Source organism: Aphelocoma coerulescens, chromosome 1A (assembly GCF_041296385.1).
Source record: "Aphelocoma coerulescens isolate FSJ_1873_10779 chromosome 1A, UR_Acoe_1.0, whole genome shotgun sequence".
Lineage (NCBI taxonomy): Eukaryota > Metazoa > Chordata > Aves > Passeriformes > Corvidae > Aphelocoma > Aphelocoma coerulescens.
The window spans coordinates 12,005,651-12,022,993 of record NC_091014.1 but is presented as its reverse complement, the minus strand read 5'-3'; the positions used below and the strand labels follow the sequence as shown (position 1 = coordinate 12,022,993).

General features: G+C 37.7%; 1 long non-coding RNA gene across 1 annotated transcript; it reads left to right on the top strand.

Annotated features, from left to right (window-relative positions):
* Positions 1 to 3,640: 3,640 nt before the first annotated feature.
* Positions 3,641 to 14,666, top strand: LOC138104574 (uncharacterized). The gene is made up of 3 exons (XR_011148120.1): positions 3,641 to 3,749; positions 3,847 to 4,171; positions 12,270 to 14,666. It is a non-coding gene; the product is annotated as an uncharacterized lncRNA (long non-coding RNA).
* Positions 14,667 to 17,343: the final 2,677 nt, after the last annotated feature.

Genomic DNA, 17,343 nt, shown 5'->3' with positions numbered 1-17,343 from the left:
GACCTCTTGGTGCCAGAAGAACATACATGCATTATACTGAAATTATGTTAATAATAAAAAGCAGTGGCTGTGGTGCATTCTGGGCACTTCAGTGTCTCATGTAATGCATCATGATTATCACTAGGTGATTTTAGAAGTTGTCTGAGTTTGAGCCTTCTGTCAGAGCAGGTCTACAGGACCCAGGTCTAATTTAGCTGCCAGTGGTCACCAGAGCCTCAGAGGTGAAAAGGTTCCAACTCTTGCTGCTGAAACTGGAGCTGTCTGGATGAGAACAACAACAGGCAGGTTTTGTGGACAAACAGAGCTGGTCAAAGAGTAAGAAAGAATCCTGAAATCACAAATCCAGTATGTGGTGGAACTGAAGCCAGGAATAACTAGTTAACAGCAGCTAAAAAGCTTCCCCTTTAGGGTGTGCTGCATTTTGTATATGCCACAGTGCATCCCACTTCGGCACAGTAATGGACAACTTGGTTGCTCTTCAAACAGCACATCAGTTAGTACAGACTTCCCATGTGTCTGAAAGTGACTCATAGTCTGAATTATCACAACAAATCATTTTAATAGATATACTCGAGTTAATAACTAAATGCATATAGCTAATGTAACATTGCATGTGAAGACAAAATATTGCGCCTTAGTGTTTTATTAAACAGTTGAATGCTTTCAAAAATTGGAATGTCAGACTGTGTCATATTGCACCATTTCATAGCTGTTTTGAATTGAGCACTCCAACAGGAGTATTTATGCTTTTAAAATAAGTCAAATTTATACTTAGACATATCACAGGCTCAGCATTTCCTACAAAACTGATGGGAAACACAAGCTCTGGCAGCTGTTAGTTTGTCCAGAGCACCAAGGTCATGTGCAGAACCTGTTGCTGATCCTGTCAGTTTACTGTAAACCCAACACACCTTTTAGGCCACACCTTATCCACGTGGTTTCTGTGAAGGTGATATATCTGCAGCCTGTTACAATGTAATGTTTGGATTCCTCATCCCTGTGACTGAAGGGGAACATTACTAGAAGAACTTGGGATTAAAACTATCAGAAGAATTTGGTCTATTCACACTCTTCTGTACTAATTAGAATTGCTTTGACCCAATTTTTTTTTTTTATAGAGCTTGGCAAATGTGATCTGTTCGTCCAAGCTATTTCACATTTCACAGAATCACAGAATTAACCAGGTTGGAAAAGACCTTTAAGATCATAAAGTCCAACCTATGACCTAACACCACCTTATCAACTAAACCTGAGAGCCACATCCAGCCTTTTTTTAAACACCTCCAGGGATGGTGACTCCACCACCTCCCTGGGCAGCAGAGGAAGCCAGTGACCTGTAAGTATACTGCATGAGAAAGGGAAGTCCAGCAGTCCTTAATACTCTGCTCTACTGTCAGTAGCATTTCAAACTAGGTGCCTCTCACACATTTGGTACAAACATACAAATACCATAGAAACTTTAAAATATCCACAACCTGATAAAATCAGGCTTCTTGAATGTATTTTATTTCCATAGCTTGCTTTTGCAGTTGATACTGCCTGAAGTCCCAGACCTGTGTGTTCACGTGCATTCATACCAAACCGCAGAGCCTGGTCCCTGGTCACCCTGCAGCTGCAGTCTGTACATTGCCACGGTTCTGGTGCAGACCAGGAGAGCTCACACAGCCTCTCATGTGGAGTCTGGGTATGGGTCATGCCTACTGCTCTCAGCCCTGGCAGCTAATGCCATTCCTAAGGATGAAAACACGGGACTGAGTCAGCCACTCCAGCTGTATTAACAGTTTTCATGCAATTTCAGATGAACAGTGAGGTTCAACCAGCACTCCACTCATTTCTCTGAGATCTCTTTGTCCTCCCTGTAGGACCATGAGCTTGAACAATGCACCCACAATGAAATAAACACTCTGTCCCTAATTTAAAAGATGTATCTATAGGAGCACCTAGTTCACAGAAAAAAACACATTTTTTAGACTGTAAAGCTGCAACATTTCTTTGGGCACGCTGTCAAGATCATCTATTTGAACTAGTGTCAGCCACTATTTGAAGCTACACAATATGCTGTTTGTTTACTGTGTGCTATAAATAGGAATGCACAAAAGAAGAAAAGATGCAATTGTGTTTCATCTTGGACAGTTAAATGGAGCAATTATTCCTGTTTTCAGATTTCTCTTTACACTTTTTAAATAATGGAATTCTTGTTTTTAAAGCTTTCCATCAAAATACATAGTTTCAAAAACACAGTTGGCATAAATCAGTTTTGCTGTGCTTAGTGGAATTCTGTTTATTTGTAAAGTTGATAATTTGCTCGCAGAGCTGTTGTGCCTAGACATATCCATAGCTCAACTCCATTAAAGTATTGCAGAACATTACCAGTGCATATAAAAACCCCCAAAATACATTAACATATTATTAATTAACAACATTGATAATTAACAATAGTTATAATCGTTAATAAATCAGAATTAACAACAACATTATTTAACTTAGAGGGGTTTTTTTTTCAGTGGAAACATGAAAATTTTAACATACCAGGTAATGTCTCTACTTTTGGGGTATGTAGTAATGGCATTTTGTAAAAAAAGTTCATAGCAGCCCAAACTCATTTACAATACTTTACTACAATGATATGTGGATCTATTGTTTTGGTACTGCTATTGTTTTTCTTGTTAGCTTCTATGCTGCCCTATATTTCAGCTTCCTTCACTGAAATACTTTTTCAACCAATTTCCATCACTCAGGTTCGGTGGAATTCCTGTCTCCAAGCTTTTATAATCTGAAAAGTGTAGCAATCTAGGTTAGTCATATATGTTCCTTTGTATTCACTGTAAAGGGTCTGATAAATCTTTGGAGTGACTCATCTAATCCCCAAATGATTGAATACAATAGGAGACAAATTGTCTTTCAGAAGTGTCTCTTCCACATTGCTTATATCCAGGTAACACTGACTAGAGAAACTGCTTGGATTACATACCTCATTTCTAGACAGCAAAAATGAGAAGAAAAAAATGTCTTTATCCAATAGTAATGGGAGCAGAGTTTTGAGACACCTTTAAGCACTATGGCAGCACAGACACCAGCGTGCACGGTGAACCCACCTGAGACAAAGAGAAGGTTAACATGCAGCCAGCTCCAGGGTGTTCTCTCTGGGCTCCTACAGGTACCAAGCACAGGTCAAGGAACAGGCCATGTGCTGCTGCAATATCTGTAGTGCCAGCCAAGTGTAGAGGTGAGAGAGATGGAAAGTGTAGGCTGAGACAGGTCAGAGAAGAGTGGGAATACTGCTGCACATCAGTGTTCACTGAACTGAGCACATCTAGCTTTTACTGGCCGGAAGAATTTGAGGAGTCTTTTTATTTCTCTATATAGAAAATTCTACAATGCATGTTCACATCCACTACGTACCACCACCTTTTAAAAGACATTTTGAGTAATATAGCTCCTCTGGATAGCTTTTGCATTAAAATGAACATGTGTTAGCAGTATGAGTCCAGGCTCCCTCCTATTTCCTCCTTCAACCTCACACACCCACTTCCTTGCTTCCACCAATTATGACAGCAATTAAAGTGAAGAGCTCACAGGTTTCCCTGGTTAGTAGAATTTATTTGATCTAGTCATCTCAGCCTATAACTGCCCTGATCTACATATTTTCTTTGAAGCAGGTTATTGCATCTACAATAGGAGGAACAAAAGTCAATGTATATCAGCTTCTCAACTGCTACAGGTCACTGCCTGCCACGTTTGATTAGAAGGTGACGACAGGGAGAAAAATGAGCTGAACACGATCTTCTAACCATAGTTCTGTCACTTGCATTTGCAAATTATTGAAAGATTTTTATTATTTTACAGAGGAGGAATGAGGAACCCAAATGAACTCCGAGAACTCAGTTGCTGTGCTAATAAAAAGCACAAAGCTAATTTCTTGCAAATAACACCAAAAATTAACAAAGTTGTCATGCTGGTTAGTTACAGTTCGGGTGCATAACTGGGATAGAAGAGATGTGGAGAATTAGAGGCTCTAGGAAAAAAACCTCAACAACCCTTCAACCTTTGCATCCTTCTCCTCCTGCTTACCAAAACAACCCTTCTCCTTTTCTGAGATGTGAGATGTGCCCTGTCAAAGGACCAGAACCAGGTTGTGAATCTGAGGAAAAGCAACATAAAACTGCACAAGGTAATGATTAAAAAACATCTGAGTGAAAGAGAGAAAAGTCACTGAAGGAAAACTATTTATGATGTGGCTGTGCAATGAAAGATGTGAAGCCAGACCAGGTACCCAGAAAGCCAACTGGAAGGTAATGACTGCAGTCAAGAGTTTTCCTTTCCCACCATTAAAATATTTCTGTTGATCAACAGTAAATAATATACTGCGGGCAGGAGCTCTACACAGGGCAGAAATACAGAAACAAAAACCAGATTAGGCTTTTGTTATATTTAATTCTAATTGACAGAAGAACAATGACAGGAATTTCTCCAGTATTTCATAACTAATTGAGAAGCAGAACTAATGAGGTTTTCTGGAATCAATAGCGGCAGCCAACAGCGCCAGCCCCTTTTGGGCATGTTTTTCACACTAACCATGGTAACAGTGTTAAGTGTTTCCATTAATGTGACTCTATGTCACCTGCCATACTATGCATTATTTAATGACCTTTCTCAGACATATAATTGCTTTTTAAGATTAGCAGGTGATTTGTAAGATTGTTTGATTGTATCCCTTGGAGTCAGCTGTCATACCAGCCCAGCTTTATGCTGGTTTTAAGAGCACAGGAAGAAATGAACTGGCTAAATAGAGAGAGCTAGTGTTCACACAATGCCCAGACTAAAAACCCAGAGGGATTTCATAGTAATCCGATGTTCAGAGAATGTAATAATATAAATGACCAGTTCAAAGCCATAGAAACAGCTGTAGAGTTTAGCAAAAGGTCCTATGATTCTCTGTTAGCTTCTTGTTTTGAACACTAGATCAATCCCTGATGTTTTCCCCAGACTGATTCAATGGCTTTATCAGCTTTTAGTGACAGCATTTGATTTCTACATCCTTTTCAAATTTTAAATACAAAATCAGAAGCTTTTTTTCAGACTTGATTGTCATCCCTCGTTCCTGCTTTTCAGCTGTGACTGTTTATTTATTGAATTTATTCCACCTACCCTCCAGCTATTAGCTATATATTGTCTCCATAGCAATCCCTCTCTTCTCCTCAGCACAAAAGTGAAAGAAGAGGTCTGGTAATTTTGATTTGAGATGCAAGGTGTTATTTTAATGCTTTCAGCAGTGCAAACAGCAGGGAATATGGCACTTCTGACACTTTTGGATATCATCCCTGTGTGCATTTTTTTTTTCCATATTCATGTTTCATCAACCATTTGCAAATTCTCATTTATCTTGACTGACTTTAACATTGGCTTTGCTCACATTTTATAATCAGTATAAATTTAATGATACTGTGTTTTTTTCACCAGGCTGCTTTCCTCACGCAATTTTACATTTACACTAAATGTTTTAAGGGCCTTTACAAATTTTCCTTCCCATGGTGTAGGGGGAAATGACTTGGTTAAATTCCCAAGATAACAGGTGAATAAGGGTTCTCTCTCCCACAAGCCTTTGCTATATATTTTCTATTTTTTTTGTATGTTTTTTACAACAAACCAGTATTGTTAATATCAAGAAAGTTCACTTTCTCTCCACAGCTGACAACAGTTAGTATACAACTATTTCCTTGAATCCTTTACAGCTAATCCTATACTTGTGAGAAAAAAGTACACTTTGTATGGGTATGTTAAGAACATTATCCAAGGGATTGGATATTCTGTTTCTGCTTTATCCAAGGTTCTGCTTCCACGTCCAAACAATCTTTGTGTATTAACAAAAATGGCACCCTATATTTAGAGTTTAGTACAAAGAACTAAGCTGGGTAATGTACACATTTAGCACAATGTAGTTTAGTACAAAGAACTAAGCTGGGTAATGTACACATTTAGATTGCAATGTTGCTAGATAGCAGCCGGAACAGAAAAATGATATCTCTGTCACCATGAGGTGTTGTATTTTGTATTACTATTTATAGGCTGAATTAAGTGTGGATGGTTCTTTGGAACACAGTTGGCTTTAGGCTCTGCCTTGGTTAGTTTGCTGTCTAGCATGAGCCTTGACTAAACTTTATGTAACTATACTAGGGGTGGACAGTTTTACATATAATAATGGAGTAGAGCAGCTAAGTCAAAATGGGCTGGCAGAAAATTGATAGAAAAGAAAGTTACATTTAATATGGAAAAAGCTAGCTGTGCCCCCAAAAAGGTTAATGATGTGAATTCAACTGTGAAGAACCACAGGAAAAATTTAAATGGAGGCTAATGACCCAAAGTGAGTTCAGGCAGCATTGTAATATGTGCTTTTGAAAAATAGAGCAAAGGGTACCATGTTATTAAACACTATACTTATATAGATTCATTCACTCAAACTGAATGAAAAGGATTAAATATTTGTAAGTCTGTACTTTTGCTTTGACTAGAAGTAGATAAAGGCCACTATTAAATACTCTGTTCAGCAAGAGCATTATCAGAAGTTCACTGCAATTCTCTTAATTATAAGTTAATTGGGATCACGATAAAAGTCTAAATAAGATTTTCATATCCTTTCTGTTTAAAGCACTACAATCCCCTTAATCTTGTTCCTATGCCCTTTGTAAAAATCAAAAAGTTTTAGGCTTCCTTGTAGCCCCTTTAGCTACTGAAAGGCTGCAACAAGGTGTCCCCAGAGCCTTGTCTTCTCCAGTCTGAACAAACTCAACTCCCTCAGCCTGCCTCCATAGGACAGGTGCTCCAGCCCTCTGATCATCTTTGTGGCCTCCTCCAGACTTGCTCCAGCAAGTCCATGTCCTTTTTATGTTGGAGACCCCAGAGATGGATGCAGAACTCCAGGTGGGGTCTTACAAGAACAGAGCAGAGCGGCAGAATCCCCTCCCTCACCCTGCTGCCCAAGCTGCTTTGGATGCAGCCCAGGACACAAGTGGCTTTCTGGGCTGCAAAAGCACATTGCTGGGTCATGTCAGGCATGTCATGACCTCATCGACAACCTCAAGTCCTTCTCCTCAGGACTTCTCAATCCATTTTCCACCCAGCCTGAATTTGTGCTTGTTATTGCCCTGACTCCACAGTTCTACAGTGAAATGCTTCAGGTAAGGACCAGGACCAGCATTCTGAAAAAAGATATAGGTCTTACATTGTTTCCCTTGCTGGCCAAGGAGCCCACAAGGAGGACATGAATTTCAGAGAGCAGGAAGAGGTTTTGGAAACAAGTCAATTTTAGCAAGAAGATAAAATTATTATTGCTCTTTGCTGTTACTTAATAGTAAGGAAGGCTCCATGAAAGAATTAAAGTTTAAATCTCTGCATATTTACTGTGTAGAGAGATAGAAGTATTTTGGGGTTATTCCCCACCTAACTAGGCTTTAGAAAGAAAAGCTCTGACAAAAACAGCCTCAAGACATTAGTATCAAACTCAGGACAATCATGTTGGTAAGAAGCACTGACTGACATTTAAAGTTACAAAACCATTTTGTATTAAACAAAACTTCTTCAATGTTCAGTGTTGTTTTGCATCAAATTTAATTTTCACTTTCTTTACGTTCAGTCTTTTGTATACTTGTTCCAGATTGACAGCACACATCTTGCCAAAAAGCAGTAGCAATCCAAACTAGCTAGCCTTGAAGCAGAAGACAGTGTGACAAGGAGTAGAGGCCCTTTTTTATGATTTAACATAAAAAACCCACTTCTTGATAAATTCAGTTCATACACATTAAAAACAGAAACCTAAAGGGAAATATGGAAATCTTGCTTTCACTGCAACTTATAATTCACTTCTTCACTATTATAAAGTAGTTTTGTGACTATAAGAAGGTTTAAGGAGGGGAAAAAAAAGACCAGAGTGAATAATAAAGTATTGTCTTTAGTCACACAAAATCAAGATACTACTCCTTGCAGAACCAGTTTATAAAAACAAAACATTTAGTAGTCTCAGCTACAAAGAGGTTGATGTGTTCTTACCTGATTGTCCACTACAGTGTTTTGGAATACTTACTAGGGAACATTAAGAGCCAGCTATTCTCAAGGAAGGAATGCCACAAAAGTTTAATTAATTAGAGATAATATTACAATTGCTGCATGTTAGTAATTAACATTCTTGGTCTCATCCTGGAAGAGAAAGAGACAATGCAAGGGAAGACCATAAATTATCCTTCAGTACCAATAGATTTCTCTTCAGGCTACAGTGAAAAAATAATAGCAGAGATATCAAAGAAGCTTGTGTTAAAATTCCCCTGCAGAAAATGTATACACATACCTATAAGGCTTTCTACTGCAGTTTATTTTTACTTATATATATATATATTTTTATATATATATCTGTATATTTATATATCTGTATCTATATCTGTGTGTAAAGCCTTTGGCTTACAAACTACAAATTGGGTACACTGAAACACCACAATTCTATGTAGTTTAAGACCTTATTACCACCAAGGGAAAACTCACACTGTTGCCATGTGGTGTTTACTGATACAAGTGGAGTTTTTTAGATATTTTGTTGATATTTTTCTGTGAAATTACTGTTTTGTCATAAGAAAGAGCAAATAAGCATGAACACAAAGTCCTAAGCGTTATTTTTTACAGTGGAAAAAGCAGGAAGAAAAGCAGAGATGGCAGGATGCTAGCAGTGAGAGAAATTATTTGGATTTTTGAATTCTGGAATTCAGTTCTGTAACTAAATTAGTCTAAGGCTATTTTAGAGTCAGAGTAAAATATCTCTAAATCAAGATACATGTATTTAATAGAGATCAATAGCACATATGATCACTCATCTGTAGCTTTACAAACCATTTACAATATATTGCAGATGTTTTTGTGAACAGGTGTGTCAAAGGTTGAAGACCTCCCAGATTTTTTATTTGAGCCTTTTCCAGTTTTTCTACCAGTATTTAGATTTCTAACAACAAACAAGTAAAACTTCAAAGGTTAGACTCGATGATCTTGGGGGTCTTTTCAGTCTTAATGACTCTATGATTCTAAATATTTCTAAATTTGGGTATTATTAATTAGAAAATTGATCAGCATACTGAAAATGAAAGGTTTTTTGTCCCTTTTTTTGGTTTCAACTTTGTCAAATGTGATTCTCATTTTGCACAATGCTGAACATTTCTGAGTTGGCTGATCACGACCCATCTGCATTATGTAACTGTCAAAAGCCTGTCTTGGCCTTGGATAATGTTGAAAGCAACTATTGTACAGAGGGTCACTTGCCATTTTTATGTAATTGTCCAGAGAATGTCCTAGTTCACATTTAAATGACTCTATGATACAAAATTTCTCCCAGCATTCAAACAGCCTTTTGTCTTGCTCTGAATAGATCCTATTAAAAAGCAGAAATGTATGAATAGAGATACCCCACTGCCTGTTTCAACCCACTGGAAGCTGTGATATGCTTGTGAATAAACAATATATACACATACATAAAGAGGAAGTTAAAATTAAAAAGTTTGGTGTGAAAAATAACATTTATGTTTGGATAGGCTAGGCTTCTGTGGCCAGGGCAGTACTGAAGAAGACCTATTCCTAAGAAAAAGGCCATGGTTCTATGATATCTTTATAGTTCCTCATCCCTGAAATCCAGCTTGTTTACTGTCTTATTATGGCATTAAATAGGGCACAGCAAGACATGAACATTCATTACTGTTTGTACTGTGGACTCTACCAGAGGGTGTCCAGGTCACATAGACACTTTCAAACTGTGCTGAGGGGCCAGGGGGGCCAGAGAGGCCAGGGACCCAGTTCTGCAGGGCAGGCCAGGTATGGCAGCGCTGCCTGGCCTTACAAGCCCTCATTGGAGAACAGTAATGCAAAGTATTTTCCTTTCACAGCCCTGTTAGCTCAGAACTTGCCCTGCTCCTGCAATGCACAGTGTGGGGCCTCCTGTGCAAAGCCAGCTCCCTGTCAGTGCTGCTGACAGTGTCATCTGTGTCTGCACTCACCATGGTCAAGTCACACAGTCACATCACATGTTCACCTGTGATGGCACAACTGGGGAGCACTATCTCTTCTCTCCCCATTACCACATTTATCAGTTACATACATTATCCTGTTTAGATATCAGATGACAGACTGAGGAGTTGGACTACTCTGCACAATAACATCACTACCTAAGTGATTTTTTAGTGCCAACACCAACTTCTTTTTCCTGCCACTCACCAAGATCTGAAAATTTAGTGTATATAAGACTCAAAACTCAGCAGCCAGATCCAGTAAAAGGCTCGGTAAAGCTGGTGGATACTGCATTATTATGTGCCTATACTTCTCTTTTCCAGAGGCTTTTACATGATTTTTAATCAGCAACATAAATCAGGCTTTGAACTGTATCTGCAAGGCCCAGAAGCCATTTGGCTAGCAATGAGCTAAAAGGGAGTTCAAAGGAACATCAAAGTTGCCAGGTATCTCCACCATGTTTCAGAATGAGCTAAAAGGTTTCTTTTATTCAAATTAAAGAATTCTGTGTCACAGCTATCTGTGGCAAGTCACACAGCTTTATTTTAACTAAGGGACAATCATGCTGCTTTGAGAATCAGCTTCACTTGGAGGATCTTTCCTTTGCAAGATCATATTGGAGCAATTTCTAATCTCTAGTCAGAGGAGATTTGTTACAGTTTATTCCTAAACTATTTTACTTATTATTTACAGGCATGCTGACATTAAGGAAGCATAAACAGTGGATTATCTAGTTTAATATTCCATCTCTCACTAACCCTTAAATTGTATACTTGTCATTTGAAAAAGACAGTTTCAGTGGTCTCCTCAGTGCCCTGCCTGGCATGAGGCAGCCACTTCACATCCATCCCTTCCTGTTCCCTGGTACCACTTGAATGTGTGACACCTTCTGAGAGATTGTCCAAGCCACTGCCAGATGCAGGGCAGCCAGTTCCTTCTGCTGCTGCTCATGTTCCTCATCCTTTTTATCAGAGAATTCTCCCTGGGCATTTTAATAATGATTTATACTGTAGACTTTCAATTTCCTCTTTTTTTTTTTGGTGCATTCACATTAGTTCTGTAAGTAGTATTTCAATATTGGTCTCCTTAAAACTTCAAGGAGAGATAAAACTGCCTCTTCATACACTGACTCTTTGTTTAGGTGCATAAACAACTTTTTCCTCCCTTCCCAGGGCCCTGCAGTATGGTAATTTTAGGACACTGCATATAACTGCTTTAGCCTCATCATTACTTAATGTTTTGTTGGCCTGTGTGTCATATGCAAGTTTTATCAGATATGGTATGAAAAAAAATTCAAAGTTATCACACACTAAGCTGAACACAACAGAAATGAGTTCTGCTGAACTCTTCTACAAATTCCATCTGTCCATAAAAATCTGGACAAAGTATTTACATAAATGTCACAAATGACAAAAATACATATCTATATAAAGGCACAAAATTTTATATACATTTAAAAATCTGCCAGCTCACTTCTCTGAAATCCCTCTAAGGTCTGAATCATGGAAAAAGCATTTTGCTGCATTTTCAGTCTGAATGTCATGGAATACTTAGTCAAAAACCTTACAGATTTTCACCACAGAAGTATAAAGATTTATTTTTGGAAAATAAAATTCAGTAAAATGTTGGTTGGAATTGATTTTATTCCTACCTTTTACTTCATAAAGAAGAAAAAATTGTGTATCTGTTTTCTGTTATTTTTGGTCAGACTGACCAGCCTACTGTAGCAGGGGTATCTTAGCAGCACTATTTCAATGTTATTGCCATAATTTAAAAAAACCCAACAAAACAACTTTTCTATATGCATAATCTCATTGCTGCTTTTATAATATAATACAATAACATCAGATCTGGTTTTGTAGGAACAGATTCTTGTAGAGACCTATTATTTATACATTAATTAAAAATACTTCAGAAATGGAAAAGCACAATATAGCCCAAACTCATGCCAACTTTGCCTAGCAAAACTAAGACTTGGGCCGGGACTAACTCTGATTTTGCCTCAATATACAAAGGATGCATAGGTCAGTGAGTGAGAAAGCTTACCTACCAAATAAGTCAGTTTAGAACTTCTGATGATGTTATGAATGTTGGGGGCAGATTGCAAGGTGGGGGTTAGGAGTTGTTTGTGGTTTGATTTTTCGTTTGGTTGTTTTTGGTCTTTTTGTAAAAATGCAGTTTGTGGATTCTGAACTCTCTTGCTCACTCCCTACACTACTGATCTGCTTTCACTCTAGGACTGTGCTGGGGGAAACCTGCCCATGGCTTACAGGTCTATTGAGAAACCAGAGCTCTGCCCCAGCCTGCGCTGCAGGAGGGACTGCTGTGAGCTTCGGGAACTGAAACCTGAGAACTGCAGCTATTCACTGACAGAACCATCCTCATCCATCGTCAGAGGAGCCACTGAGACCTGCACTGCTGTCTCAGCTGGGCAGTTTCAGAGCCCACCAGGGATGGGCAGGCCTGTGAGCCCCTGGCCCAACATGTGCCTGTTCGTAGCCCACGTGCAACAGCCCCAGTCAGTGCAGCTCTGCACTCACACCACAGAGCACCTGCCACGATGGCACTGAGACCTCCTTCTTCTTTCCAAGGCCCTCTGTCCTGCAGATGACAACCCATTCTGAGTGCCAGCACCATATCTGCTCATATCTCCACTTGTGACCAGCTCTGGATTACTGTCTCCATACTCGAACACTCAGCTCCAGCTGGAGCTCGCTGCTTGTCTGGTTTCCTCAGTTTGCCTCTGACTCCTCTGACCCCAGCTGTAATACTGTGCTTTTTTAACATGTCTGATATCTTTTGTCTGATCATAATTCTTGTTTGCAGCTTGGTCCTACTAATTTAGGGGATAGCTGGATGCCTGACTCCATTGACTCTAATTCCATTTTCAGCTTTTTCAACCAGTGAAGCACCTTGTGGGCAACTTTGCACTGCTGATCTGGACTGCCTATCCTTGGACAGAGTGTCTGTCATAGCTCTCATAGTCAGGGCAATGGTCATTCTGCACACAGCATTAGCATTCTGCAGTAACAAACAGTACTCAGCCTTTCCTGTTTAAATTCCTGATAGCTCTTTCTCATCCAAAAACATTTCCTGTTTTTGTTCCCTTAGACAGTTTTATCAATACATAGTTTTCTTAATCTGGGTTTTCCAAATTCTTGAAGCAGAGGCTCACAACTCAGTTTTATAGTTCTGCTCAGCTATGGAAATATCTGGATCTTCCAAAAATGCCTCATGAGAGAAGCTTGAAAAAAGCCTGTATTTTCTTGGGAACGAAGCCTAGATAACTAGCCAGAGCTCAACATGATGGAGTAAACTGTATAGAGTAGTTTGCCAGATTATTCAATCAGGTGATCTTGTGACAGACAAGGAGGAATTATCTTTGCATACTGGAGAGAAGAAATTATTTTGTTATGCAGGGTTTTTATTTCTAGTGTCTTTTACCACTGTCTCCAACATTATGTAATGCAAAGCCACAACCAAGTCTTACAGATGTTGATGACAGTGATCGTCTTCCCTTACAGCGGACCTGGGATTTGGTATTAATAAGGTTGACAGTGTTTAGCTCATGTATTTTATTTCTGTTGTTAATAATAAAATTTTTAGGACAAAATATTTCTGAACATATTTTCATGTTATTTTACAAATAGGTATCATGACTGTTTCATCATTGTATTTTTACAAAAAACACTGCTTGTGTTGCTTGATTTTATTTTGTTCACACAACTGATTCTACAAACTTTACTCAAGAAGAGAAAACCTTCTGTCAGAATCCTCCTCTGGCACATGTAGTTTTTTTGGGGGAAGTGAGTGAGATCTAAACAGATAAAGAGTACTCCAAGGCAAAACTGCTTAGCTTTTAAAGTAAATATTACATTCAATATGTAATTTATAATACCAGGCACCATTAGACACAATGTATTATTCAGCTGAACACTATAACAGTATCCAATCCACAATGAAAATTAAAAATTAATAACTTTGCAACCATTGATTTTCTGTATTCTGCATAGATATGAGAAAAGTGAACTAGTCTACTTGAGGAAAAAAAGTAGCAGCCCATTATTTCTACAAGCTTTAAGGATATTGGACATGTAAACAAACAATAGAATGAAGAACATTACCCAGGCAACTTGTACTAATTTATATAAAAGCAAAGCAAATGCCAAGACAAACAAAGGGGCACTGGAATATAACCAAATATGTGCTGGGTTTACATGTTCCTGTTTGCAAGACAAAGGAAGTAACATTCAAAACCACAATTTCCTGCAATAAGGCTCATACCTGCTTTGCTCTGAGAAATTATTACTTTCATATAAATAAACAAGATACAACCAGTCTTGTCACTGCATTAGAGAATAACCTGCATATTTATCTGTGTCTTTGTGGTGACATGAAGTATTCAGCCTTTTTTATGCCATTTAAGGAGAATTAAATGAGAAAATTAGTCAGTCAACAGAAACACAAAATTTTAAATGGAAATAAACTTAGACGTTACTATTTCAAGATCTAAACTTTAACTGTATCTTTCCTAACAAATAATTTAGGATCTGATTTTAGACAAAAAGTACAATAACTTTTTTCATTGACCCAGTAGAAGCAATGGTTTTGCAACAGTGTCAGCATAATTTAACTATAAAACAATTTCGAAAGATGCTGAGGAGCCTGGCTGTAGATCAGGAATGCACTTAAACACATGTGTAACTTGAAGCACTTGAGCAGTTCTAAAAGAGAAATTCTGGCTGTACTTACATACAGTAATGGTAAACTAATAGTAATAGTCACATTTCCATTGACCCCAGTGTATCCAGGATTTGAACCACGAACTTCATTACTTTTAATGAAATGCCTAAAACTAAAGCTTGTTGGCTTATTTAGATTAACTGGTGTAGCTCAGGAAAAACAGACAAGCTTTGGTGTACACAAGCCCATCTTCAGAAGCTGCAGAATTCAGAGCTAATTACAAGCTGAGAGTAAAAGAAAGGATAGGTGTAAGTATAACTCTGGATTGAATCTGGGAGCTGGCATGACTGAGAATGAAAAGGAACATTTTGAAGATTCAGCAAACATGTAAACACAAAACCACAGCAAAGGCCTTCTGTCAGACCTGCTTCCTGCCACTGCTCCATAACAATCACTGAAGGAGGCAGGCGGTTTTACCACTTCGTTTCTTCTCCATCTTTTGTAATCAGGGGAATCTTTTACAGTTATAGAACAAAAATCCCAAAGTCTAGTATTAGAGTCACTGTCATCATGCCTAGGGAGAAGGACAAACCCACTTTGATAAATATTTCAAAGTTATTTTACCTGGTATTTACAGATCAGCATTCATGGTTGTTCAGCATTCTAAAATGGAAAGACTATTGCCATAGCCCACACATAAATAGTTGCAAAAATAAAAAGGACCACTTATTAAAAAAATACTTTTCATTTCCATGTAAATATTGTGTAACTTTCATTTGAAACAAAACAAATAATATTTATTAGATAACATGGTCATAGTTGACTCCTTTCAATCAATACACTTTACCTGCAATTTATTTTGAAATTGCAATTACTGAAAAACTCTCTGAATTTCTGTAAGTAATCAGTTCTATTCTTTGTTTTGTTGATATGCTTTGTCAGCAAAATCATTGCTGGATTTATACTAAATTTATAACTGGAATAAAATCCTTGTATTAATACATTATAGAACTAATCACACTATGTTCATATATTTTCATATGCAGTAAAAGAAAACAGACTAATCAAGGTATCTACTCATATGAGCTGCCTTTCAGAGCATGTGTGAAGACACTTAGATATGACAGTCAAAAAGTGGTTGTATTATCTTATAGTCATGCTGTGCTTATGTGAGAGAAAAAATTGACCGTTCCTGCAGTGATTTTCCTGAATATCTCATTTATTGTAACATCTTATGCAGTTGTTTCACTTACTGTACTTTTATGAATCTTGAATAAATATATTTAGCATAAAGTCATTAAAAAGACAACAATTTATGAAGATTTAGCATTGTAACAGGAAATATTATACTGTTGGATATCTTTGCATATACACTGATGTTTACTTCCTACAATTCAAAATTAAATGTCACTATAAAAAAGTGTTACTGAAGCTTTACACAAATTGAACGATATCCACTTTATAATTTTTACTGATGTGACAATTGCACATGACTATATCTATTTATGTATGAAAGTATTAGTAACATGCAGTAACATTTACAAATACAACACCTGGTGTTTCAGTGCTATTTCACACTTACTGGGAAATAATTTCAATTTACCAATATGTACAAAGGAACAAAACATAACTTAACAGCCCAGATCACATCCCAAAAAGCCATGTATTCCGTAATATTACAGGATTACCTGATTTTTTGTGGTTTAATTTATGTGCAATGCATTTCTGCTACGGGTATACTAAAGACATTATGTCCTGAAGTTCTACAGGATTTTGTGCTGGTCTCTTAGCAATATGGAAATAAATGTCTATCAGGGTGTGTGTGTCTCTCTTATAAACTAATACAATCTTTATCAAAAAGTGCTCAATTTTTCAATTAGTTTTTCCTTTATTTAAACTATGAAGTCTGTACCATTATTAGTTCATTAGCAGGCTGGGGTTTAACAGACATTAGATAATGTAGTTTCTTCTGCTATAACTACTCAGAATTAAATCTAACATGGTAATATTTAAAAAACATGCTGACTACACAAAAAGAAATCTGCTTTGCTGAACATTTCCTCCTGATTCTATCATATTCTAGGAGAGGACCTATCTACAGTGTTTTGAACATTGAAATTATCAACTTAGGTACTTGCACAACCTGTTGGAGACCTGGTCTCTTGGAAAGGTTAACACAAAATGAATGGAGTGTCAAATTCCCTTCTGCCCCATTGCTCAGCCTTCTCCTAGCAAAATACATGCAGTCCACCTCCAAGGACCTCTGGATTACACAGTGTGCATATACAAAGCTGATTTTCTTCCCACATCACTGTAATTACACTGCCTTCATTAAAATTAACAGAATTCTCACTGTTTATTTCAAAGCAACAGTGAGTCCTAGGATGTGCATAGCACTCACTGGCAGACACAGCACACGCCTCCTCTCCCTGCCAACAACACCTGCCTCGCACAATATACACCTTGGAATACCCCAAGGCTCTGACAATAATTATTTGCATCCATATTAACAAGCACTATAGGTGTTAGTATGCTACCAAGCTACAGCTTAATAAAATCAGTATTGCTCACCTACAGCGTTGGGAAGTTTTTAAAGCCAAACTTGTTTTGTGGTACCAAGAAAAATTT